Consider the following 26196-nt stretch of genomic DNA (forward strand, 5'->3'; position numbering starts at 1 on the left):
AGACACACATACACAACACAACACAAGCAAGCGGTAGAAATTATCTACATATATCCAATCCCATATTACAATTGATTTTTGTACTTGTCTTTTGAAAATAACATTGAAATGGACGATGCAATGGAAGTAAGCTGCTCAATATTTAAACCAGTGCCGTAACCAACAATTTAATTAAATAAAATAGCTTTAATTAAATAAAATATGAAATAAGAATTTTACTTTATTCCACAAATAATTAGTTAAGATATAAATAAACATAAAATATTTCTAATATGCCACTCAGAAATAAAATTGAATAATTGGGAAAAAAATTGAAATACAGTCGAACCCGCTTATTGAAATAGCCTTCGTGCCAAGCAAAAGTATTCCTATAACCGTGCTATTCTAATAACAGATTTTTGGTGGCTAGTAGAAAGGTTTCAGGACCTCACAGCTCTATTCCTTAAAGCGGGATATTCCTTTAAGAGGTATTCTAATAAGCGGGTTCGACTGTATATATACAGAAAACTAGACCACAAAAATGATACAATATGCTTATTTATTTATTAGTAGATTTTGTTATAATCATCATTATTTAACATCCATAATTTATACGTTATACAGGGTGTTTGGTAAAGAATGGGCCATTGCTTAACCTTAGATTCCTGAGGTTAAAATAGGTCGATTTAAGCTAACTTACCTTAGTACAAAAGTTGATAATAACCGAAATACAGGGTGTCAAAGGCAAACTTTTATTTTATTTATGTTTAAATATATCCTGACAGGCATGAGACAACAACACGAAATTTGGTAAGTGGTGCTGGTACTGTACACCCTACTAAATTATGTTAAACAAACGTTTCTTGCTACTACCAGAGGCGTACGACGGGGGAACGTGAATGGTTGACCCTTCCCAAGTTCTACGCCATTGGAGGAATTTCTATTTTAGTGCAATTTTTAGATTCTCCAATACTTGCTATGTAAATAACATACTCTTAATTCGTAACGATAAAGGCATTAGTTTTCGAGATCTTTGAAGTTAAAAATGAAACGACACGGTTATTTTGATTAATGTATTGTGTCGCTTCATTTTTAATTTCAAATATCTCGAAAACTAATCATTTTATCGTTACGAATGAGGAGTATATTATTTGCATAGAAAGTATTGTATAATCTAAAAATTATGCTAAAATAGCAGTTTCGTCAGTGGCGTAGAATTTGGGAAGGGTCAACCATTCACTTTCCCCTGTCGTACGCCTCTAGTATTAACCAGAAACGATTATTTAACATAATTGAGTAGGGTGTAAAGTACCTACACTTTCTGCCAAGTATCATAAGGATATGTCAAATAGTTTTATAGTACCGGGCACACATATTTCTTATAGTTTTAAATAAAGAAGAAATTATTTTAAAAAAATAATACTTTAAAATAATTTGACATATCCGTATCATACTTGGCAGAAAGTGTAGGCACTGTACACCCTACTAAATTATGTTAAATAATCGTTTCTGGCTACTACCAAAGGCGTACGACAGGGGAAAGTGAATGGTTGACCCTTCCGAAATTCTACGCCACTGTTGAAACTGCTATTTTAGCATAATTTTTAGATTCTACAATACTTTGAATGCAAATAATATACTCTTCATTCGTAACGATAAAGTCATTAGTTTTCGAGATATTTGAAGTTAAATATAAAAAGGCACACTTATTTTGATTAATGTATTATGCTCCTTCGTTTTTAACTTCAAATATCTCAAAAAGTAATGACTTTATCGTTACGAATAAAGAGTATATTATTTACATGAAAAGTATTGGAAAATCAATAAATTGCACTAAAATAGTAATATCGCCAGTGGCGTAGAATTTGGGAACGGTCAACCATTCACGTTCCCCCGTCGTACGCCTCTGGTAGTAGCGAGAAACGTTTGTTTAACATAATTAAGTAGGGTGTACAGTACCAGTACCACTTATCAAATTTCGTGTTGTTGTCCCATGCCTGTCAGGAAATATTCAAAAATAAATAAAATAAAAGTTTAACTTTGACACCGTGTATTTCGGTTATTATCAACTTTTGTACTAAGGTAAGTTAGCTTAAATCGACCTATTGTAACCTCAGGAACCTGAGGTTTCAGCTACGGCCCATTCTTTACCAAACACCCTGTATAAGTTCGTAATATGTTGACTTGGGAGTTGGGCTCCTCATTGGCGTGAAGGGATTACTTCCAGTGAAGGAGACCTAGGTTGTCTTTATGTCAGCTAGACATAATCACTTTAACCTTAGTGGTTGTACTAGTGGCTGTAAAACTGCGTTGAGGTGTGTTTCCATTTTCTCGTGGTGTTTGTTGCACCTATTTTAAATGACATCTGTTATAAATGGAACCTTAAGATCTTGATATGTTGTTACATTCGACACGAACCAAGGTGCCTGTGTGTTCATACGTAGTATTTTTGACTGGCTTCTTTGGATGATAGCAATATTTGATTTGCTTGCACATCCCCAGCCTTCGACACCATACATGAAATATGATGTTGTGTGTCAATAGTTTGTTTTCCAAGCTTAGTTTTGATTTTCTTCCTATAAACCAGTAGATTTCTTTTACTTTCATGTCGACTTGTTTTCACTTATTTGTTATATGCACTTTCTAAGTAAGTTTAGAGTCTAGATGTATGCTGAGGTATTTGAAGGAGCTGTTTTTATGAATAAATTTGTTATTTATGTATAGTGATTTACAGTGATCTTTTCTTGTAGTAAAGTCGACGTGAATGGATTTAGCCTCATTTATTTTGATTTTCTATTTTTTGACCCAATTTTCTAGTTTACTAAATCATTTTGTAGGATGTTGGAAGCATCTACTGGATCTTGGTGAATTGAAGATGACGGTGTCATCCACAAAGGTTTCTATAAGAGTGTGTGGAAACGTAGGAATATCTGATATGGACAATATATCTAGAATGGGTACTGGGACACCGCTTTGTGGTGGGAACGAAACATATTCAGTCGTAAGAAGAATACCACATTATTACTGGGAACGTCTTTAGAAAGAAATGTAAAAGTACGGAGGTAAAGGAACTAATAGAACCAAAACATATAGAAAAGGATACATGGATTGACTATCTAAAAAAGCTATATGCAGAGGATGAACAAATGATGCTAGAACCGGAAACAACAGAAATTACCACAAATGAAGATATTAATATAAGTACACAGGAAGTTCAAAAAACACCTGAAAAGCTAAAGAACAGAAAAGCTGTTTAAGTATTATTATGATTAGGGAGAGTTCAAGTATTACGTAACGCGATTTTTGAAGATTTTTGACCCCTTCCCCTTTACGTAACGCACTCTAATGGGCGTTTAACTATTGCGTAACGCAATTTTTGAAGAGTTTTGACCCCCCCCCCCCCCCCCAACCTGCATTACGTAATACTTGAACGGTCCATTAGATTACGTTAAACGAGTACGTTAAGATTTTGCTGATTTTGGTTAGATGCATCATATTGTATAAATTTTTCTGATGACTGATTGTTTATTTTGACTCTATTTTCTGTATTTTCTAACGTAATATGTATCATGTTGCGTAACTTTCTGCTAACTCCCAATTCCTCAAGCGCCTGCTTTAAATTCTTCCTCTTTATTCTATCGTACGCTTGCTGGAAATCGATGAATAGCGCTATCGTTGGTAGGTTGTGTTCATAGCTTTCTGCTTGTAATTCTCTGATTACGAATATTTGGTCCGTTGTGCTTCTTCATCGTCTAAATCCGCACTGATATTCACCTATTATATTTTCAGCTTCTTTTTCAAGTTTATCTTTTATGGATTTTGATAAGATTTTATATATGGTATTTAGTAATGCTACTCCTCTGTAATTACTACATTCTGTTTTGTCTCATTTTTTGTGTAATGGGCAAATAATTGCTTCCTTCCAATCTTTTGGTATCCGTTCTTTTCTCCATATCTCTTTTATGATCTTGTATATCCACTCATGTAGCAATTTTCCACCATATTTCATCATCTCTGCTGTTATATTATCGCTTCCAGGACATTTGTTATTCTTCAAATCTTTTATGATTTCCTCGATTTGTTCTTTGCTGGGTGAATTATCTTCTATGTCTTCTAAGTTTTCATTTCCTTCTTCTGCTTCCATGTATTCTCTTTGGTTTGACTTATTCTTGCCATTTAGTAACTCGTCAAAATACTCTTTCCATCTCTCTACTATTTCTGCTTCACCGCTTATATTATTCCCCGCTTTGTTTTTAACGAATATTGGTTTTTGTTGGTATCCTCTTTTCTCATTTCTGGCACCTTGATACAGGTTTCTTACTTCTTTATTTCTGTAGTTCTCTTCTATTTCTTTTAGCTTATTTTCTACGTGTTTTCTCTTCTTTTCTTTCAGCAATCTCTTTATTTTATTTCTTTGCTCTATATATTTATTCTTCGTCTCTGTCGTTTCTTTCATTATCATTTCCATCCTTAATGATTTTCTTAGTTCTATTTCGTTTTGGCATTCTATGTCGAACCACTCCTTTCTCTTTTTATTCTCCTGTTTATTACACTCTTTTGCTGCTTTGTTCATTACTTGCTTTATGATGTCCCAGTTATTTTCTGTTCGTTCTTCTATTTGTATCTTTTTTAGTTCTCTTTCCATTGTTTCCCCATACGTTTCTTGCTCTTTCTTTGTTGCTAATCGAATTGGTTTATTTATATATTTCTTTACCTTTATTTTGTTTTTGTTTTCTGGTATCAGTTGTTTCATTTTGATGCCCACCATGTAATGCAAGTACCTAGCAAGTAGACGTTTTAAAACTTTTTTTACCGTTGCTTATTCTGTTAGTTTAATCAAATAAGTTTGATTCTTGTGGAATTAAAATACGACAAAATATAGACTAAAAAAGCAATATATTTGATGGAGATTTTTGTTGGTAATCAAATTATGTAAATCAAAGCATTATCTACTAGCTAGGTAGGTACATTTTCCAAATAGGTATTTACCTACCTAATTTGTAATTTTTTATTACAATACTGAAACATTTACAATAAGGTACGTACCCGTTGCTTTTAAAAACTATTTAAAAAGTAACTACAATTATGAACTTGCTTTTTGTCACTGTCCTCACAGCAATAAAAACTAATATACACAACATTTTGTTTATCCAGAATCTCTATTTGAACAATTATTGACAGATGATTTTAACACCCAATCAGATCCCTCATAACGTTTCATACCATACTGACTGTGTGCGCATGCGCCCAGCAAAATAAAAATTTACTCCCGTGCCTAAGGAAGTATAACTTCAAAAAACATGTTACAGTGTCATTAAGCACTTATCGACTAAAAAGACGTACGCCCATGAGCTGTTGTTTATAAATAAAATAAGTATCTGCCAGAAAGTTGTAATAAGTGTGAAAGAAAAACCAACCACTTGTCATTATGTACAGAACATAAAATTAATATTGTGCAATAAGATGGGAATCCTATTTAAAAAATTACATCTAATTGTGTCTAGCTGTGAAAAATGATACCGTTGCTCGCCAAAGTTTTATTGTTATTAGCCATTGTTTTTCGGTTGTACACGGTCAATCCTATGTGCGTACAGTAATATTATTTATATTCTACCTTGGATCACAATACGCAATTTGGAGGAAAAATTCTCACACAATAGGTACAACCGTAACTATAAAACAATCTTCCTGTGTATCCATCCTTTGTGTTTACGAACTTTTCTATAAATTTCCACAAAACGTATACCTTCAATTAATCGATACTTAATATTATTTTCCGTAACATTTTTTTGTTTTCTTTGAAGTTAGATTAATATATTGGAAAATTTCATTTGTACTGTTTCTTTTAGCTTTTATTAATACAAAATTACACATTTTTATTGGCCGATTTCAAAGCAAAGACCTTCAAGTACTAATATATCGAGTGGCTAATGTTAGCGAGTCAAATGGGATAAAACAGTTAAACAACGCATATATTTTCCACTTTTGCTCTCTCTATGCTACTGCTGCCATTCCGAAGAACCTTATGAAAAAAAAAAACAACCAATCGGATTTTAGTGAAAATCTCTACAAAACCATGCAAAAACCGGCACCGCTGGTGTGTCCAGATGTATGAAAATTTTTGAGAGATACTATATTACACCGAGTAATTTAGGGCTCGATAACATGGAAAGATCTCAATTCTTTTGATACCGCAGGGATATGAAATGAGTGAATTTTTCCATTAAAGGGAGTGAGAGTTATATGGCTTAAATCTGGTTAATAATAAAGTTATTAATCTTGACCAAGAAACAATCCGTTATCAACAACATCTGGATGCCAAATTTGACACCTATCCACAGGTTCAAGCTTCTAAACAGATAATATCATATTAATACCGGGAAATTATAAGAAACGATTTTATCCCAGATACTAGACACACTTCCATCAGAAGTGTAGTCGAAGGACATGAGCCAATTCATGCGATTAACATTAAAAAAAAAATAAATCTGGTAATACTCGTACTCCAGCTGCAGTAAGTACGTCCTGGTAAGGGAAATGGCATATTATGCTGTATAAGAGTTCAATAGAACAAACCCAATTAGCAAACAGCTTATATGTCAACTCTGTGCGCAAAACAACATCATAGATAGAGCATTAAATTTTTTTTTATTGTTGTAATTTTTACAATCTGTCCTTAACTAAGAACAATAGGTAAATTCTTTGACAAAAATTGAAAATTTGACCTGTAGAGGGAGATCCAGTGATCACCCTCTTTACATAAATTAAATTAAAACAAGTTAAAAGTTTAGTTATCACAGATTATTCGAATCTTCTTGCTAGGTCCACTACTTTGAATCTCTTCAATCGTCGTACATCATTGTGGTCATCAGCGAGGTTGCTGGCTAACTCGTTTGGATGAGATTCTAGTCTCTTGGAATATTTTTTGTAATATTCTGTTAATATGTATTACTGTTTTTATGGATAGCACATTGAGGTCTTGCTCTATCACATAGTTTGACACGTACCAAGAGGCATTCAGCATTGTTCTAAGGACTTTGTTTTGGAATCTCTGCAGTATTTCTAGGTTAGTTTGACTGGCTGTCCCCCAAAGTTGGATACCATAGGTCCACACTGGTTTTAATATAGATTTATATATCAGCAGTTTGTTTTCAAGAGATAGTTGAGATTTACGACCGATGATCCAGTACATTTCTCGGAATTTTATTCCTAGTTGTTTTCTTTTTGTAAAAATGTGCTTTTGCCAAGTTAATCTCCTATCAAGATGGATTCCTAGGTACTTGACAGTATCGGTTTGTGGGAGTTGCGTTTCATTTAGTGTTACAGATGGACATTTTTGTCTTTTCATGGTGAAGGTTACACGGATGGATTTACTCTCATTTGCCTTTATCTTCCATTTTTTAAGCCATCTTTGTATATTATTAAGGTCTTTCTGAAGGATTCCGGATGCTGTATTTGGATCATGGTGAGAGGCTAGTACAGCAGTGTCATCAGCAAAAGTTGCACACGTTGATCTGTTACTTGTGGTTAGGTCAGCAGTGTAGAGCAAGTACAATATCGGTCCCAAGACACTTCCTTGTGGTACTCCGGCTTTTATTGGTCTTAGGCTTGTGTATTCATTATCCTGCTTGACTAGGAAATGTCGGTTGAAAATATAGCTTTTTAGGATTTGACAAAAAGGATGGGGAAGGTTTTTCTTTAGTTTAAAGGGCATACCAGCATGCCATACCTTGTCGAAGCCATGACCAATGTCCAGGAATGCAGCAGAACAATACCTTTTATTTTCTAAATCACTTCTGATGTGTTTTACCAGTCTATGTACCTGTTCTATCGTTCCGTGTTGTGTTCTGAACCCAAATTTTGGTGTTGGGGAATTAGTTTCCTTTCTTCTATAACTGGAGATAATTGTTTAAGGAGAAGTTTTTCCAAGATTTTTGATAGAACAGGTAGCAGGCTTATTGGTCTGTATGAAGTCACCTGAGTTTTATTTTTCCCTGGCTTAGGTATGAGAATAATTTGAGCAACTTTCCATTGTTCTGGGTAGTATCCTAGCCTAAATATTGCATTAAATACTTGCGTTATCATTTCCAGACCTTTGCATGTCAATTGCTGCAGTACTTTCCCGTTGATCAGGTCATACCCTGGAGCTTTTTTTGGACTGATTTCATGCTGGATAATATTTCTAACTTCTTTAGTGGTGATTTTTTGTATAGGTAAGTCCATCTGGTAGGGCGCTTCCAGGAAGTCATTTATTTCTTCCTCTGTGTCACCATCTTCCAGGGGATGTGGCTGGAATACATTTGTGAGGTGATTTGCAAATTCTTCGGCTTTTTCTTTATTATTTCTACACCAGTTTCCCTCTTGGTTCCGTATTGGTGGTATTTGTTGTTTCGGGTGTTTGATTTTTCTTGTGGCCTTCCAAAGGAAATATTCACTATCTGCGTTTGCTGATAAACCTGTAAGATATTCTTGTATTTTATTATTTTTGATATTATGCAATTGTAGTTTAATTTCCTTGGTGATTTTATTTAATTTTGTCTTGTTCTCAGGTGTTCTTTTTCTTCGCCACTCCTCCTTTATTTTTCTCTTTCTAGCAATCATTTCCTTTATTACAGTTGGGCAATGCTCTTTAAATTCTGTTTGGTAGCAGTCAAGGGTAGCATACCAAGCAGCTTCTTGTATAGATTTCTGAAGATTTTCTACTGCTGCGTAGATGTCACTTTCTGTTTTCAATGGGATGTTTATGTCAATTAGTTCATCTAGTTTAGTCTTGAAAATGCTCCAGTCTGTTTTGTTACTGTATAGTGATGGTTGTTTAGTACTGTTTGTTATTTGTGCATACCATGTCGCGATTACGCTAGAGTGGTCAGAGGGTAGATCGTAACAAGATTCTACTTTTGCCAATTTAACATTAATTCCTTTAACAATATAGAAGTCGAGTAGATCAGGTATTTTTGCATTGTCGGTAGGCCAGTAAGTTGGTTCCCTTGTGGTGAGATAATTTGCATTGGTCGCGTTTATAGCTTTAAGAAGTTCTCTGCCTTTTGTGGTAATAATTCTGGATCCCCAGGTAGTATGCTTAGAATTAAAATCTCCTCCTGCTATAAATCTGTTTCCTAATGTTTTAAAGAAATTTTCAAACTGTTCCGTTTTGTTATTGTGCTTTGGCGGACAGTATATAGCTGATACTGTTAGTGGGCCTAGTTGATCTTCCACAACAATGCTGGTGGCCTGTAGATAGTCGCATTCATGTTTTTGTATTTCGTAGTGCTTTAGTTTATTATTAACTATTATTGCAGTGCCTCCATGTGCTTTTTCGTTGGGATGTTGCGTATGATAAGTTGTAAATCGTGGAATATTAATGTGGTCTTTGGATGTAAAATGAGTTTCTGTAATCAGCATTATGTCATTTTTTTGCGTGTTAATGAATAGTTTTAATTCTTCTACATGTTGACTTAAGCATTAATAAGGAAGATATACTGACGGCTCCATCGGCTGCAAAAAACAACTTGTAAAAAATAACAGCAAACTATGGAGCCAAAATTAACCCAGATATATTACCAAAAAGATTGCTGAAAACGACGAATGAGTGATATGAAAAATTGGAAACCAAGGATGATCAGAAAAACAGGTAGAAAGCGGAAAAACGTCTGAAAAATCTAATAATGAAGAAAAATAAATATAAAAATGGTTTCTAGGACACACAATCTTAATATGGATACCTGTAAATGTAAAACGATACAATCGATGAAAAACTAGAAAGAATTTTTTTTTTATAATTTATTGCTGAATATATTAATGAAATTGGCTGAATCAATTTCAACCAACAGGTGACAAGAAATGGGCTCAATTCAAAAGTGAATACTAATTGTTCGCGTCCCACCGCGCATACCTAAAAAAGATGTGATTTTTATTGTTAATAGGCTGTCATCTGAGCAGAGAAAGACCGAAAACTATTAGATAAAAGCGATGGAACCGTTTTCCCGGGGTTGGTAATTGATCTAAAAGCAGCAGGTAGAAGCAGCCGAGTCGGTTTAACCAGGCCATATGCTCAGGAAGTAATAAACGCCGTATTTTATTCTCTTTTGTCGTGCCCATTTTGTTAAATATTATTAAATGACAAAGGAAATCTTGATCGTGTCGTTACGTTGTTAACTAGTTTATTATTAATTGCACGTAATCTTAATTTAAAATCTGTGATTTCCATCACGCATAATCTCTTTTATGTTTGGTTATTCACATAACACGGTTAAAACATATACCTGCCTGCCTGGGCCAGACCATCTTAAACTTTTTTATTAAATATTCATACACCCGCTAAACACCAGTGCTGGGCACCACTTTTATTCCGACACGGCGACAAATCACTTTATTGAAATTAAAATAAAATAATAATATAATAAAATAATTGAAAATAAAATTTTCATTGTAAACTACCATTTCTCTATGTAGTCTAGTCGCAACATAGGGGGTCCCGTGGACACTTTTAGTTCGCCGCGATTTGATGGTGGTATTATAGATTTTTTGGGTCGCTGAATCCAATGGAAGTGGTGTGGAAGTCCAAATGTCGTGCGTTTAATTGTTATTAACAAATTATGGTAAAATTAGGTATTTTTCAGGAATTATTAGAAGCCCTGTAAATAAATTGATAGTGTTAAGGTCTTCTCTGGTATATTTTTGGTCGCTAAATCGAATGCGACTAGTCGCGATTACTCAAAATGTGTTCTTATTTTGTTAATAACAAAATATTTGTTTATTCGCCGAAAAGCTCGAAATGCGTTATCTATAGCAAGTTTGTAGTCTTTTTCATAGTATTTTTATATGCTAAGTGGATTGTCGCTAGTCGTGATAGCTTAAACCACGTTCCGACTTTGTTATTAATAAATTATTGCAAAAATAACGGTTTATAGTACGTTTACTCACGGTTTTTGCTCTGAATTAAAAAAAACCACTTGGAATGACATGAAATGTGGCATGCACGTAGCTAACATGTCAAACAAAAAAAGTTATTTGTGCCGATGTGTGCTTTTACCCTGGGTGTGAGTTTCACCCCGTTTCGGGGGTGAAAGAAGAAACCTTTAAAATAAGTCGGAAATGGATAAACTGATTAATTCTAAGCAACGTTTGTTCTATGCAGTTTTTTCACTAAGTCAATACTTTTTGAGTTATTTGTGAGTGAATATGTTCATTTTTCAACAAAAAAAAACCAAATAACTCGAAAAGTATTGACTTAGTGAAAAAACTGTATAGAACAAAAGTTGCTTAGAATTAATCAGTTCATTCACTTCCGGACTTATTTTAAAGGTTTATTTTTTCACTCCCCAAAAGGGGTGAAACCAGAGGCGTGCGGTCCATGGAAGCGGGGGAAGCACCGCTTCCTTATACTTTGATATAAGAAAATATAATATTAATTAATATTTAATTATCAAATTTTTTCCCTAACCCAAGTAATCTACATATTTTTTTTTGGAGGTGGGAATCTTCTTAAGACCGTCTGGGAAGGCGTCCCAGGTGTGTCGGATTCAGTCCGTCCTATCTCTATCTTGCCGGGCCGCCTACCGACTAAACCCACCTCCTCTTTCTAGGCAGACCTAACTTATGTTTTTTTAAATGGAACACCCTATATTTTATTCTATATTCGAAATCCTGTTAACTTCTCCATCACAAAAATATAAAGGTTTGTAATGTTATACAGGGTATTTACAAAGTTATAACCAATTTTGTATGAAAATCGTAACAAGTTCAACTCCCTGTATAAATAAAAATAAGCACAACAGCAATGGTTTATTAATGCCATATTTTTTATTTATTGTCAAAATTTTTAAGAATGATTTATATTGCTAATTTTCTTTATATCAAATACAAGGTGAGTCAACGCAAGTACATTATTTTCTCAGTAATGTTAAATGGAACACCTTGTATTTTATATCATTATTGAAAAGTAACATTAACGTACTTTAATTTTTATATAATATTCCCAATGCCCAAATTTATTAGTTTTCGAGATATTTTCATTTTTCAGAGCAAATTATTTTAGGTGTTTAAATTTATCTAAATTTTAAGTAAGCCATGACTGAATTGACAATTGAAGATTACTTATCAATCCGGTAATCAATGTAACACTGTAGCAAATAAAGAAATAAAAATAATTTATTAGTAATACATTTTACAAACAAAAACACAACCACTACATGCAACATTTTTGAAACAATTAAAAACTATCTTTTTATGTAAATGCAACAAATAAACAAAAGAAAATTAGTAATAAATTTAAAAAAACACACACAAACACAAAATACAATATTTTGTGAAGACAATTAAACACTACTTTTTTATGTAAATGTAACAGTGTAACAAATAAAGAACGAAACATAATTTATCAGTAATACATTTTGCAAAAAAACATGTTTGAAAAAATTAGAAGCTATTTTTAATAAAATATTTTTAATATTTAATTACATAAGGTGTTCAAAATTATCTCCTAACACATTTATGTACGCCTAAAAACGATCATTGAATGAGCTACTTACTCTACGGAGCATTTGTAAATCAACACATCGAAATACACTTTGTATTCTATTTTTCATCTCATCCCTTGTTGTTGGAGGTATTTTATAAACTTCATTATTAACGTAACCCCAAAAAAATCAGTCCAGTTTATTAAATAATTCTGGTGATTTGGGTGGCCACGCTCTGATGTTTATACAATAAAAAGTCTTTTGGTTGTAAACGGGTGAGTATTTACAGGGTACAGGTTAAAGTGACATAACATATTGTTACATAATATTTAATTATATAAGGTGTTCAAAATTATCTCCTAACACATTTATGTACGCCTAAAAACGATCATTGAATGAGCTACTTACTCTACGGAGCATTTGTAAATTAACACATCGAAATACACTTTGTATTCTATTTTTCATCTCATCCCTTGTTGTTGGAGGTATTTTATAAATTTCATTATTAACGTAACCCCAAAAAAATCAGTCCAGTTTATTAAATTCTGGTGATTTGGGTGGCCACGCTCTGATGTTTATACAATAAAAAGTCTTTTGGTTGTAAACGGGTGAGTATTTACAGGGTACAGGTTAAAGTGACATAACATATTGTTTGATTATTAAAGAAATTGATTACTAAAACGTGAAATTTTCAAATTATATTTTGTTTTGTGCAAGTGAAGTTATTCACAGTTAGCTTTATTCTTCTGATTTATGCGTTTTATTTGCTTCGCAAAGATTTTTTTGCCATGACTGTAAACCTCTGTCACTAAACAACACGATAATCTTTTCTCAGAATGGTTTGTACACAATAATGAAAATATTTACAAAGTGTATAATACGCATAAAGCAGAAGAATTATTACACTAAGCATCAAAATTAACGCACCACCATAATAATGGGACATTTTTGAGGTCTCATATTTCCTAAACCTGTTTAGGACTTCGATTTTAGTGACTGTTTTAATATGTTATAACTCTATTCTTCAAGAATATCGTTATAATAATGTTGTTGCTAAACAGGTAAGTGTCATTGTATACCGGGTGTAACAATGATAGTGTGTTTTTTCCTCAAAGTTTGGAACACCCTGTGGAATATTCTAGCGTATATAAAATATTGAAATTAAAACTCGACTGTAGCCTTAGACTTTCTTAACATTTTGCTTTTTGATTTATTCGCTTGTGTTGGATAATAAAAAAGTTAGGTACTTTAACAACTAGCAACGTTCTTCATCAATTCAGGGTGTTTCTAAATAAGTGCGACAAACTTTAAGGGGTAATTCTGCAAGAAAAAACATGACCGTTTGCTTCATAAACATATGTTCGCAAATGCTTCGTTTCCGAGATACGAGATGTTGAATTTTTTCTTACAAACTGACGATTTATTTATTGCTCTAAAACTGGTTAAGATATGCAAATGAAATTTAGTAGGTTTTTTATTTACCCGGTTTAATTACCCGGTCATATTACCCGTATGCACGCCAATGGTGTATATAAAATTCTTAATTGTATCTCAAAAAATGCACAATAACTACCTCTTAAAACCTACTAAATTCCATTTGCATATCTTAACCGGGTTTAGAGAAAATTCAACATCCCGTATCTCGGAAACGAAGCATTTGTGGACATATGTTTATAAAGCAAATGGGCATTATTTCTTCATTCAGAATGACCTCTTAAAGTTTGTCGCACTTATTCAGAAACACCCTGTATTGATGAAGAATGTTGCTAGTTGTTAAAGTACCTAACTTTTTATTATCCAACACAAGTGAACGAATCAAAAAGCAACATATTGAGAAAGACTAACGCTACAGTCGAGTTTTAACTTCAATATGTTATATACGCTACAATATTCCACAGGGTGTCCCAAACTTTGAGGAAAAAACACACTATCATTTTTACACCCGGTATACAATGACACTGATCTGTTTAGCAACAATATTTTTACATCGATATTCTTGAAGAATAAAGCTACAACACATTATAAAAATCACTAAAATTGGATAATAGGTTTAGGAAATACGAGACAAAAAAGATTTCCCATTTTAAGGTGGTGCGTTAATTTTGATGCTTAGTGTATTTTAATTTTACAAATGAATATTTTGTCATACCCACAAAATTCGCTTATTCCAAATTAAAATAGTAAATTGGTATGACAATATACTAATTTTTAGAATTAAAATGACAATTCTTCTGATTTATGCGTTTTATCTCTTTGTAAGGATTTACCGGCAATGCAATATTATTAGAGGTTATACGCCGCATCCCTTGGTAGACCGCAAGCTATAGGAGAAAAGCGACGGTAGACCGCATACTATAGTAGCAGCCATATAGGATTATTATTGCTCTCTCTGAAATAATTTCGTTGTTAATTTTTGCGTGAATGTAAGGGTTGAGACGCGACGCCCCCGTCTCGCTTTAGTCCAAACTCATATTTGCTTGTAAAACTCATTCAGGTGACCAAAATAGGACATTAACCTAAGAATATACCGGTGGAATAATAACCGTACACTTAATGGGTCTATACATTTGAGTCGAAATGGCACATTATGAGGGTTGAAATTTGTTAATTTTGGAGGGATAGAGTGTCGCAATTTTATTAGATAATAGACAGTTAACAAGGGTTTCTCTATTATGTACATAAATGGCAGCCATGATGGTAGATTTGATAAGTTCAAAACTGGCCATTATATGTGGGGATTATGATCTTTCAACCGAAATAATTAGTCAAGATGCAGGGCTGTATTAGGCACATCAGTACATTCGTTAAAATTATTTTATTTCAAAAAAGTCTTTAATTAAACGTTAGTTTTAAAACTATATTTTCATTTTTAGAATATTGCCCTTTACATGATTTTCCATATATGTATAAACTACTCGTGTGTGGACGGATGTAGAAGAATATGCAATGATAATGGAGACTCAACCCTGGAATGACCATATGGTTACAAACAAGGATTATTAAACCAATGATAACCTATGGATCTGTGACTTGGTGGAAAGATCCAGAGAATGGCAGCAATAATGCTGCTAAGTAATGCAGACAAGCTAGAATGTCTGTGTACTACGGAGATCATAAGCGCAACTCATACAGCGGTATTGGAAATCTTGCTGAATCTACCACGATTTCATATCTTTATACTGGGCGAAGCTAGCAGTCATGTACAAATTTATACATAGTCAGCATCACATAAGCCAGGCGCATAGTGCTGACAATATGAAGATACTTAAGGAGCTAAAAGCAGATGTTGTAAAGGGGTAACTCATCGATGCAACACCTTCGAGATACAGCTGTGATAATAAATTCAAAATTAATATACCTACCAGGTAGGGAAAACTGGAAGGGCGCGGAGGGTTGTAACGCCACGGAGTAAGTAAGTAAGTAAGGAAAACTTCAAGGAAGATGTATCCATACAAGCAAAAGCTACCTGGTACACTTATGGCTCAAAAACATCGGAGGGTGCAGGAGCCTGGTATGGTAGGAACAATGCAAGGGATCCATTTCTTAGTACGTAATTCATCACAGCCTGGAAGGAATAAAAAGCGAAAAGAACGAACCGTTCAATTGCCATCGTCACAGATAGCCATGCTGTGCTTAAGGCACTTAATTCTGTAGAGGTCAAATCTATGCTAGTATGGGATTGTGTGGATACAAATAAACTAACGGACAATGGCAACGTTACGGTACCGGAACGTAAGAGTAATAAGGACAATGAAAAAGCAGATGAAATAACCAAACAAGGGTCATCAATGCCATTCTTTGGACTCTAACCTTTCTGCGGGGTTGCAAAGGCAATAACAATATCGGCTATACAAGAAAGTGGGTAGCTCACAAATCGCTGGAATAGGGGAGAATTCACCAGGTCAAAGACAGGAAAAACAGTTCATTACATAATATTTGCCAAAATTTACTGCAGGCTTAACAAATAAAAATAGGAAAACAATCAAAGCCATAGTATATCTGCTAACAGGGCTAACAGGAATTGGAATATGACCTATGACCTATGCAGATTCTGTCACCTAGAAGAAGAACTGTGCGGTTCGAAAAGCACCAAAACAGAATCTCTAAAACGCTCATTTAAAGATGAAGTCTATACTAAAACTAAGACTACAAATTGTAATGATGAAATTATTCTATAAAGAAATCAAAGGATGAAATTATTCTAACTGAAATGAAGTGAGTAGTCTGTTGTGTGATAGAAAGTTTCGAATTTCGAATAAAACTGGAAGGAAAGTTTTCAGAAAGCTGCCATAAAGCCCAATATATCTTACAACTGGGAAGTGGATGACACCGCTGTCTTACAGGAACTTGCAGAATCGTCTGATATGAAAAGCATTAGCTAGTTTATCGTACAACGGTACGGAGCGACACCGGGGACATGCGCCGTCTATTGTTCTACAGCACGTGTCGTTCATGTCCCATCGTAAGATAGATTGAGCTTAAGACTAGCTTTGATGTACGCATATAAATAATAGGAAATCGAATGCAGGTAGCGGAAAAAGAGTGCTTAGATGAATAAGTGAAATGATAATAAGGGATAAAATTAGGAATGCATTTGAATAAATACTAGGGCACTAGGGAAAGTTTAGGAGTGTACCCAATAAAATAATTGAGGAGTCGTAATTTCCTGGAATGAGTACGAGAGAAAGACTAAAAATTATTGCCAGGATATACCTGTAACAGTTGCGGATCTAGAGGGATAGAAAATGGGGAAATTTCCCTCCTAACAAGGTCCAAAATTAAAGAAAAAAATTGTTGAAACATAAAAATTATTTTTTATATTCATGTGTTGTTTGGGTTTATCTTTTTTATGTCTCTATGGCTGGTTAATTTCATTGGAAGTTCGCCAACCCTTCTAAGGCAAATGTATAGATCCGCCACTGACCTGTTAACGGGATATATATTGTATACCTACATTTTATATTCGTTTAAAATAATATTTTTGGAATATTTTAACGAAGATAACTACAAAAAATCAGTTTCAGAACCTTCTTAACTGCTATTTAATTAATTTTGGATGTATCCGGCCAAGCGTAAAACACATATTCAATAACACTAAATTAAGAAAAAACAATAAAATATCTTTTTATTTAGAAACATATATAACAGAAATCTTAAATTTTAAATACAAAAACTACATGTAGATGTCGACAGTGCAAAAGCATTCATGTAATAGCGTTTATTGGGGACAACTACTGTAGAGTGACATATGTACAGGCAGAAGCTATAAAGAATGCGTTCCTAAATATAGCCGAACATCTATAATAATAGGAGACCTAAATTCAAGATCCCAAATTGGAATGACAGAGCTACGAACAGAAACGGACGACTACTAAACAAGTACATAGAAAACAACGAGGACATAGTGGCAATGGGCCCCGAAGAACCGTAGCCAGAAGAACAAGGAACCAAGTAGTCAGAACCTGGGTAAACACACTAAACAGAGAGGTTAAAACGGCTCTTCGACAACACCGCAGCGAAAAATGGGACAACTACCTACAAGAGATGGAGGAACAAGACACAAACATGAAAAATGTTTGGAAGCTCCAAAAAATAATAGGGAGTTTTTGTGCACACAAATACGTAAACGTAACGCATCTTTTTGACATATACGCTTGCGCATTAATGGTTGAACTCCCGTATCGCGATACGTATTACCTAAGGTTACGGGCTGGTTCATACGCATCCCTATCGAGCCGAAAGTCACCGAATGCATACGAGGATCTTGCCCGATTACCTACCAAATGAACATTTCATCAGCGTACTACCTGTTTATAAACATTTTAAGGTTATATTGGTTATTGGTTTAGTCTATTTGAGTAAAATTATTCTGTGTTTGTAATTGGAAACTGGAGCTTCATAATAGATTTAAAATTTTATTGTTTTTAAGTTGTCTATTAATAAAGCAAAACAAACAAATCTTGTAAGAATTTAAGAAATACAGTGATCACCACAATTAATAACTAGATAAACAAATGACCTAGTTTCAGTAAAATTTTCAAATAAATATTACCACACTATTTACATTATACCTACTGGAATTCTGATGTAGGTATACAATAATTTACAACTAAAAAGTAGGTATAAACAAAAATAAAACAATTTTAACCTAAGGAAAAATAATATTTTTATATTTAAATAGAAGCAATTAAAACCATACAATTTCATCATTCATTTATCTTTTTTTACATTTGTATATTAATTGTATATTGTGTGAACATTGTTTTATTTTTTTAAATGTCAACGGAATTTAAAAATGACTTTACGATTTGCTTTACGTTACGTTAAGGCAGTTACAAAAACTACCTATTTTAACATTCATCCTCTACGACACTTTAGTTGCTTTACGTATACGGAGATGCGTACGTTACGTAGCAACAAAAACTCCCTATTAAGAAGCGACAAAAACCCATCCCCCCACTACATGGAGAAAACGGTATCGTATACAGCATAGAAGAAAAAGCAGAGGTGATGAGGTTCACCCTCGAAAGAGAGTGTACACTGAACTAGGTACCACCCAGACAAGGACGTAAACTTCATGGAAAAAATCGAAGAGCAACAAGAAAGACCAGAGGATCCATCACCGGATCACCGAACATCACCGGAGGAGATAAATGAACACAAAAGAAACAGCTCACCGAGAAAAGCACCTGGTCTACACCAAATAACGAACATAGCCCTAAAATACTTGCCTGCGAGAGCTATAGTATTTTTAACAAACATAGTAAACGCGATATTGAGATAATGGATATTCCCAAACAGGTGGAAGGAGGCACATGTCATTATGATTCCAAAACCTGGCAAGATCCACACGTTCCTGCAGAACTACAGGCCAATCAGCTTACTTCCAGCAATCAGCAAGATAGTGAAAAGAATTATACCCAGCAGACTCCAAGCAGAAACAAACGGATTACAAATAATTCCAGAAGCTCAATTCGGATTTAGAGCAGAGCATTCCAGCGAGCTACTAGCACTCAGACTAACTGAGTACATGGCAGCTGGATTAAATGATAACCAATACACTGGAGCAGCTTTCCTGGACGTAAGCAAAGCTTTCGACAGACTATGGCATGAAGGACTTATTTACAAAATGCAAGGATACGAATACAGCGGAGCGATGACGAGACTGATCTCTTCGTACTTGGGCGGCCGGAGTTTCAGGGTTCGGATAAGACAAGTCCTGTCCGAGCTTTGAAACCCGGTGGCTGGAGTGCCGCAGGGAGCTGTCCTGTCACCACTGTTGTTACAAAAAATATACACCGCCGATGTACCAATAACACCAGGTACCCTGTTGAGTCTGTATGCTGACGACACTGCGATAGCGGCCAAACGCCGAAACGTAGATATAGCAGTGACCAACCTGCAAACAGGGTTAGGAGATATCGAGGAATGGAGCATAAAATGGAAGATAGCCATCAACTCCGAGAAAACGCAAGCGGTGCTATATAAGAAAAGAAGACAACAGCCAGAAGAACAACTGAAGGAGCAGAACAACCCCATCGAGTGGAAAGAAGAAGCCAAATATCTAGGAGTTATCATGGACAAAGGATTAACCTTCAAAAAACACATAGAAGCCACAGTTCAGAAGGCAAACATGGCAGCGCAAGAATAAGAGGACTCACAGGAAAGAAAAACAAATTAAGACTAAAACCAAAGATAAGGCTAATAAACAATACTACCGATTATCGATACTAACATACGTCTCTCGCTTGGGGATATGTCATGTGACACAACCTAAAAGAAGATAAAAGCGTCCCACAACAACAGCCTAAGAGAAGCAGGCAAAGTCCCGAAGTACGTAGCTGAACGCTTTCTATTCAGAGAACTACACCAAGTCAGAGTCACGGAGATGATGACAGATAAAGCAAGAATAAAATTCGCGAAGCTGGAACACCACCCAAGCCCCATACAGCGAGAGATTCTAGGGTATGATGCATTCCATCGATGGAAGCACAAACGTCCAAAATAGTAAAAAGTGGAATAAAGTAATAAAGAGAAAGAAATAAAGAACGATAAAGTAAATAAAGTGAAATAAATAAAGCAATTAAAGAGCGACAAAGAAAATAAAGTGAAATAAATAAACCAACTAAAGAGTGACAAAGAAAATAAAGTGAAATAAAAAAGAACGATAAAGGAAGAATAAATAAGTAAAAACAAAAGAAGTATATAGTTCGTAGCTCGAATCACCAAATATCGAAAGAAGAAATATGCAACCCCATGCCTAGGTCCAACATCTCGATCTTCAACATAGACCTCCTACCAAAAAAATATAAAAAATCGTCGAAAGCCACCAAAAAAATCATAAAAAACAAAAAAACCCGGACAAAAAACCCCAAAAAAACTTGAAAGCCGAGTCACTGCTGGGTCGAGCTTAGATTAGCTCAGTACAGTGACTCGGGGCCCAAGCAAGCAATTTTAGTTCGCGGATAAGTCAAAAGAGGATGCAGGCATATAGCGCATCACGCTGGCCTATTTTGAAAATCGACTAGGGCACCACATTGGAATTCTATTACCCAGGATTCCCATGTGAAGAGCATTTGGCTGATAGTTGTGCCCCTATTGCGCATCAGCGTGCTATAGGGGATAAAGGGATGGTCTGGAGCATTGGAGCGATGTGGAGTAACTCCCGATTTTACTCGGGTTAATACACCTCGCTCCAATGAATTGTTACACCCGAATATGCTTTTCGATAGGGTGGACATATCTTATAGGGCGGGTTAAATCAAATTGCTTGCTTGCTTGCTTATACAGGCAGAAGCAGAATACTATCTTTATAAGCATGGAAGCATGTTATCAAACCTATCGAGTTTTTGTCTAATATGTCTGATTGGAATATAGTTATGCCAACAGCGAATAGGGATGAAGTTTTGACAATTTCCCTGATGATGTGACATCAGGTCACTTTGGATTTTATAAAACCTTTAGTAATATAGCTGAGCTACATTACTGGTCTATAAATTAAATAAAATATTTTGACATTAGCAGGTGTATGAATATCAGTGTAATGATAGCCGGCAGGACAATAATTATCGTTGAGCTCTTGAAATACAAATTTCTTGTCTCTAGAATCACAGACAAACATTTGTCACTGACAATAATAAGTAGTTAGGATACCAAATGGGAGAAAATCTGCTTAACATCATCTAATATGGAGACGATGCAATACTAATTTCTCAAAGTGAAGATGATTGACAACGTATGCTTTACCAATTTATTATAACCGCAAGAAAATTTAACATGTTAATTTCTCCAAAAAAGACAAAATGCATGAAGATAACACCAAATCTGCTAAGATATAAATAAGAGCTGGAGGGCCAGATAATAGAACAAGTGATGGAGGTTTAAATATCTCAGTCTCACATTATATAGCTACGGAAATCTCGAAACAGAAGTGGAAGATCAAGTGAATAGAGCAAACAGAGACGCAGGTTACCTGAATGAAACAATATGGAAAAATAAAAATATCGGAAAAGAAATGAAAGGCAGAATTTACAAAATAGTCATCAGACCAAAAATGACAGGCGACAGAAATACGACCTGACACAAACACGACAACAAAATACTAGAAAGAGCAGAGATTAAAACCCATAAAACAATAGATAGTAGAACATACATAACTGGGTAAGAAACAGAAGAGTAGAATGGAACAACCACGTAAGCCGAATAATAACACATAGAGTAGTAAGAACAGAGAGAGATGGTTCCCCAATAGGAAGACGATCAGTTGGAAGACCATGAAAACGACGGAAATACAACTTACTGGAGGCACATTGACAAAACAGACATACTCATGACTCATGTCTATACAGAAAGAAGAAGAAGAAGAAGAAGAACTTTTCTCCAACTTTATGAGTAAGATTTTGAACTGCTCTGTTAAATCATGTGCCAGCTGGATTTCCTAGAATTTGAAACTTACAATCTATTACTAATGCATGTTATTCCATATTACCGGTCAAACTGAAAATATCATTAATTATACGAGCCCTAAAAACTATACAGGGTGTTTGGTAAATAATGGGCCTAGCTTAACCGTAGATTCCTGAGCTTAAAATAAGTTGATTTAAGTTAACTTACCTTAGTACGAAAGTTGATAATAACCGAAATACAGGGTGTCAAAGTTAAACTTTTTTTATTTATTCTTGAATATTTCCTGACAGGCATCGGATAACAACACGAAATTTGGTAAGAGGAGTTTTTTTGGGATGAGAAATCTAAATTGCCCACCAAAAATGATGTATTACCCAGAGGCCACATACGTCTTTCAGCGCTCATTCAATACGTTCAATTTTTTTTAAATCTCCCCCACTCTACATATTTTTGAATCAAAATTTTTATTCTCTTAATATTTATACTTAAAAAAGGTATACTACATTCATCTCGCTAGACTCAACTGTTTTCGAGATAAACCTATTTTAAATCTGCGATACAACCTATTTTTTTGTATATCATTGTAGTTAGACCCGAAAAATAAACTTGAAACCATAATAATTGTGCCAGTTCTCATATTTACGTCATTGCATCGCAAATTCCATTTGACGAAATTTGCGAAACATTTTTGTAAATTTTTATAGTTTTAAGTTATTTTTCGGGTGTAACTACAATGATATTATGCAAAAAATGATGTTGCCTCGCAGATTTAAAATGCGTTTATCTCGAAAACGGTTGAGTTTAGCGAGATGAATGTGGTATACTTTTTTGTAAGTAAAAATATTAAGAGAATAAAAGTTTTGATTCAAAAAGCATATAGATGCTTTTTGAATGAGAAGGGTAATAAAATAGATAGATGCGAAGGGTAATAAAAAAAAATTGAGCTATTAAATGAGCGGTCTAAGATGTGGCGCCCTCTGGGTAATACATCATTTTTTGTGACGAATTTAGATTTCTCGTCCCAAAAAACCCTCGCTTACCAAATTTCGTGTTATTATCTCATGCCTCTTAGGAAATATTCAAGTATAAATAAAATAAAATTTTAACTTTGACACCCTGTATTTCGGTTAGTATCAACTTTTTACTAAGGTAAGTTAGCTTAAATTTTAACCTCAGGAATCTAAGGTTCAGCTATGGCCAATTCTGTACCAAACACCCTGTATGTTGGAACAAGCAATTATTTTGCGAATCAAATGCCAATTATTCGAAATTCTTTTATTTATTTTTTTTAATTGTAGGTATGAAATAACAACATTTATTTGGTGTGTAGAATTATTTTTACAATTTAGTTATATGTTTTATGTTGACTGCTATTTAATTAATTGTTGGATAATGGAAAAATACTGACCACTAAATATTGGAACAAGAGGTTTTTAACAATTTAAAATAAAAATTAATAAGGCGTAACGTCGCCTTTATCTTGAATAACAGCCTGAGCTCTATTAGGCATTGTATCAACTAGGCCTTTATAGAATTCAGGGGTGAAACTAACCCATATTTCTTGCAGTTTAGCACGTAGCTGTGGCAAAGTACGCTGAGGGTTATTTCTTAGGCATTGTTTTATTTTGTGCCAAAGTGTCTCTTTTGGATTAAGATCTAGGCTGCTAGAAGAATGTCATGTTCTCTCATCCATTTTTTGGTAGATTTAGACGTATGGCATAAGGCTCTGTGCTGTTGAAAGATAAAACCTCCGGATGGATATAACGTTGCCGCATCTTGGTAAAAACCAATGTTCAAGGATATCTTGAAATTTGGCTGCGTTTACTATGACTTCAATACAATTAAAGTTCCCAACCCTTTGGCCGACATACAGCCTCCCACTATGATGTCGTATGGAAACTTTACAGTCCTTTTGAGAAAATATTAATGGAATGCTTCTGTTTTTTCCCGAATCACACGCTTTCGGTAATCTCCCACACAGATATCAGATTTGCTTTCGTCGCTATAGATAACTTTGTTCCAGTCAAGAGTTTTCATCATCTCTCGTGGTCCACGAAAGTTTTGATTTAGCCAAAATGTATATAATCAGTTATTCGTTTTACCCTAAGGTATACGAGAATTACTCCCAAGGTTACCACTAAGAGTTTACAATAAAAGCTCATGTACAAATTTTCCCCACTTTTTTTTGTCTCTTGCTAGTATTTTTGCTACCGTCCACGTTTTTCCTCTCTTCTTAAGTCTGTCTCTAATCACCTCATCCCATGTTTTTGTCGGTAATCCCAGGCACGCTAAAACGCGAGGAAAATCCAAAAATGTTCCAATATTTAGTTGTCAACAGTTTTCGATTATTACTAAACAATTAATTGGACAATAATCAACATATAATACCTATACAATTAAACCGTAAAATAATTCCATACATCGTAAAAATTGGTCTTAATTTCATATTTACATTTAAAAAAAAAATTAAAGAAAAGAAATTCGGTAAATTGGCGTTTTATTCGCCAAATAACTGCTTGTTCCAACATAGTTGTTAGGTCTAGTAATAACAGAAATTTTTAAATTGTATTACACCGTTCTTAGGCGTCAACGCCCTTCGGTCGGGATCTATGGGGGAGTATTACCGAGCCGTAAGCCCTTATCCCTTGCCGTACTGCTCCCTCATAGGTCGATCAGATGCCCGCATATTCCAGTCTAAGCGCCAGATTCATATTTAGAATTTTATACTGGCGCGTTAGCCTTTTTGTTTTTCCGATGGCCTGGGCTGGGCTTGAACTCACATACCTCGAGGGAAGTGAAGTGTGGGTCAGCCGCTAGTCGCACTGAGCTATCCGATCGACAAAATTTTGAATTTTAAAGCCAAAAACTACATGTAGATGTCGACAGTGCAAAAGCATTAATACACTAGCGCGAATTAAGGAAAACTACTTTGGATGTCGCCGCAGTGCAAGAATAACCAAATGAAACATTCTTTTGCCTCACAGTGACATGGAGTGACATCTATAGACAATGTATACACGTTAACTCTTGCAGTAATATAATAAGATACTTTGGGCGGTAACCTTGCTTCTTTCCTGGCGCCCAGAATATTCGTTAGTAAGTTCCCTACTAGGACTTTTCGACGAAAGGACCTCTCGAAGAAACGAATCAATCAAAGGTAAAGTAACAATAATTGTTTAGAAAGTGTCTTAAATTCGTTGTGAAGAGGGTCCGTTGTTCGGAGGTGTCTTCCTATTTACCCACATATGAACCGGTGACCTAAAAACTGTCCGTTCAGCAGAGGTTTCCTTTGTGGAGAGGTGTCCGTTAACGGAAGTTTTACTGTAACATCAATTATTATTATTATTTTTCGTGTTTCTAGTTTTTATTAAAAAAAGCGTTTTTATATCTTTTAAAATTGGTTTTAAAAATTATAAGAAATTCACAGTTAATTGAAATTAGAACCTTCTAATTATTTTTACTTAAAAAATCAATAAATATCCTTTCTAGTTGCTGAATATGCTAGTTCGGCTCTGTAATGCTTTGCGAATAAGTTCATATTAACCCTTATGTACGAAAAGGGTTTTTGCCAGCCCCAGCTGGAGCAAGTTATGTCAATAACCGCACGGATATTTCGAATTAAGTCAGATTGTGGCCCAACGTAGTCCCGTACCTCGATAGGTCTTTAGGGTTTTCATGTCATGGCTTTTCATCAAAACTAACAAAATCATTAATGTAGAAAATTTAGACATGACTCACTGTAGATGTGACGTTTAAAATATTGTTTGTATTATATTTATTTGCTTTAAAACTTTTTTTTAACTCTGGCTTTTTTTTACATACCCCAGAGCCAAAGAATAAGCCAACCAATAAA

The sequence above is a fragment of the Diabrotica virgifera genome, chromosome 10 (genome assembly GCF_917563875.1).
Source record: "Diabrotica virgifera virgifera chromosome 10, PGI_DIABVI_V3a".
NCBI lineage: Eukaryota > Metazoa > Arthropoda > Insecta > Coleoptera > Chrysomelidae > Diabrotica > Diabrotica virgifera.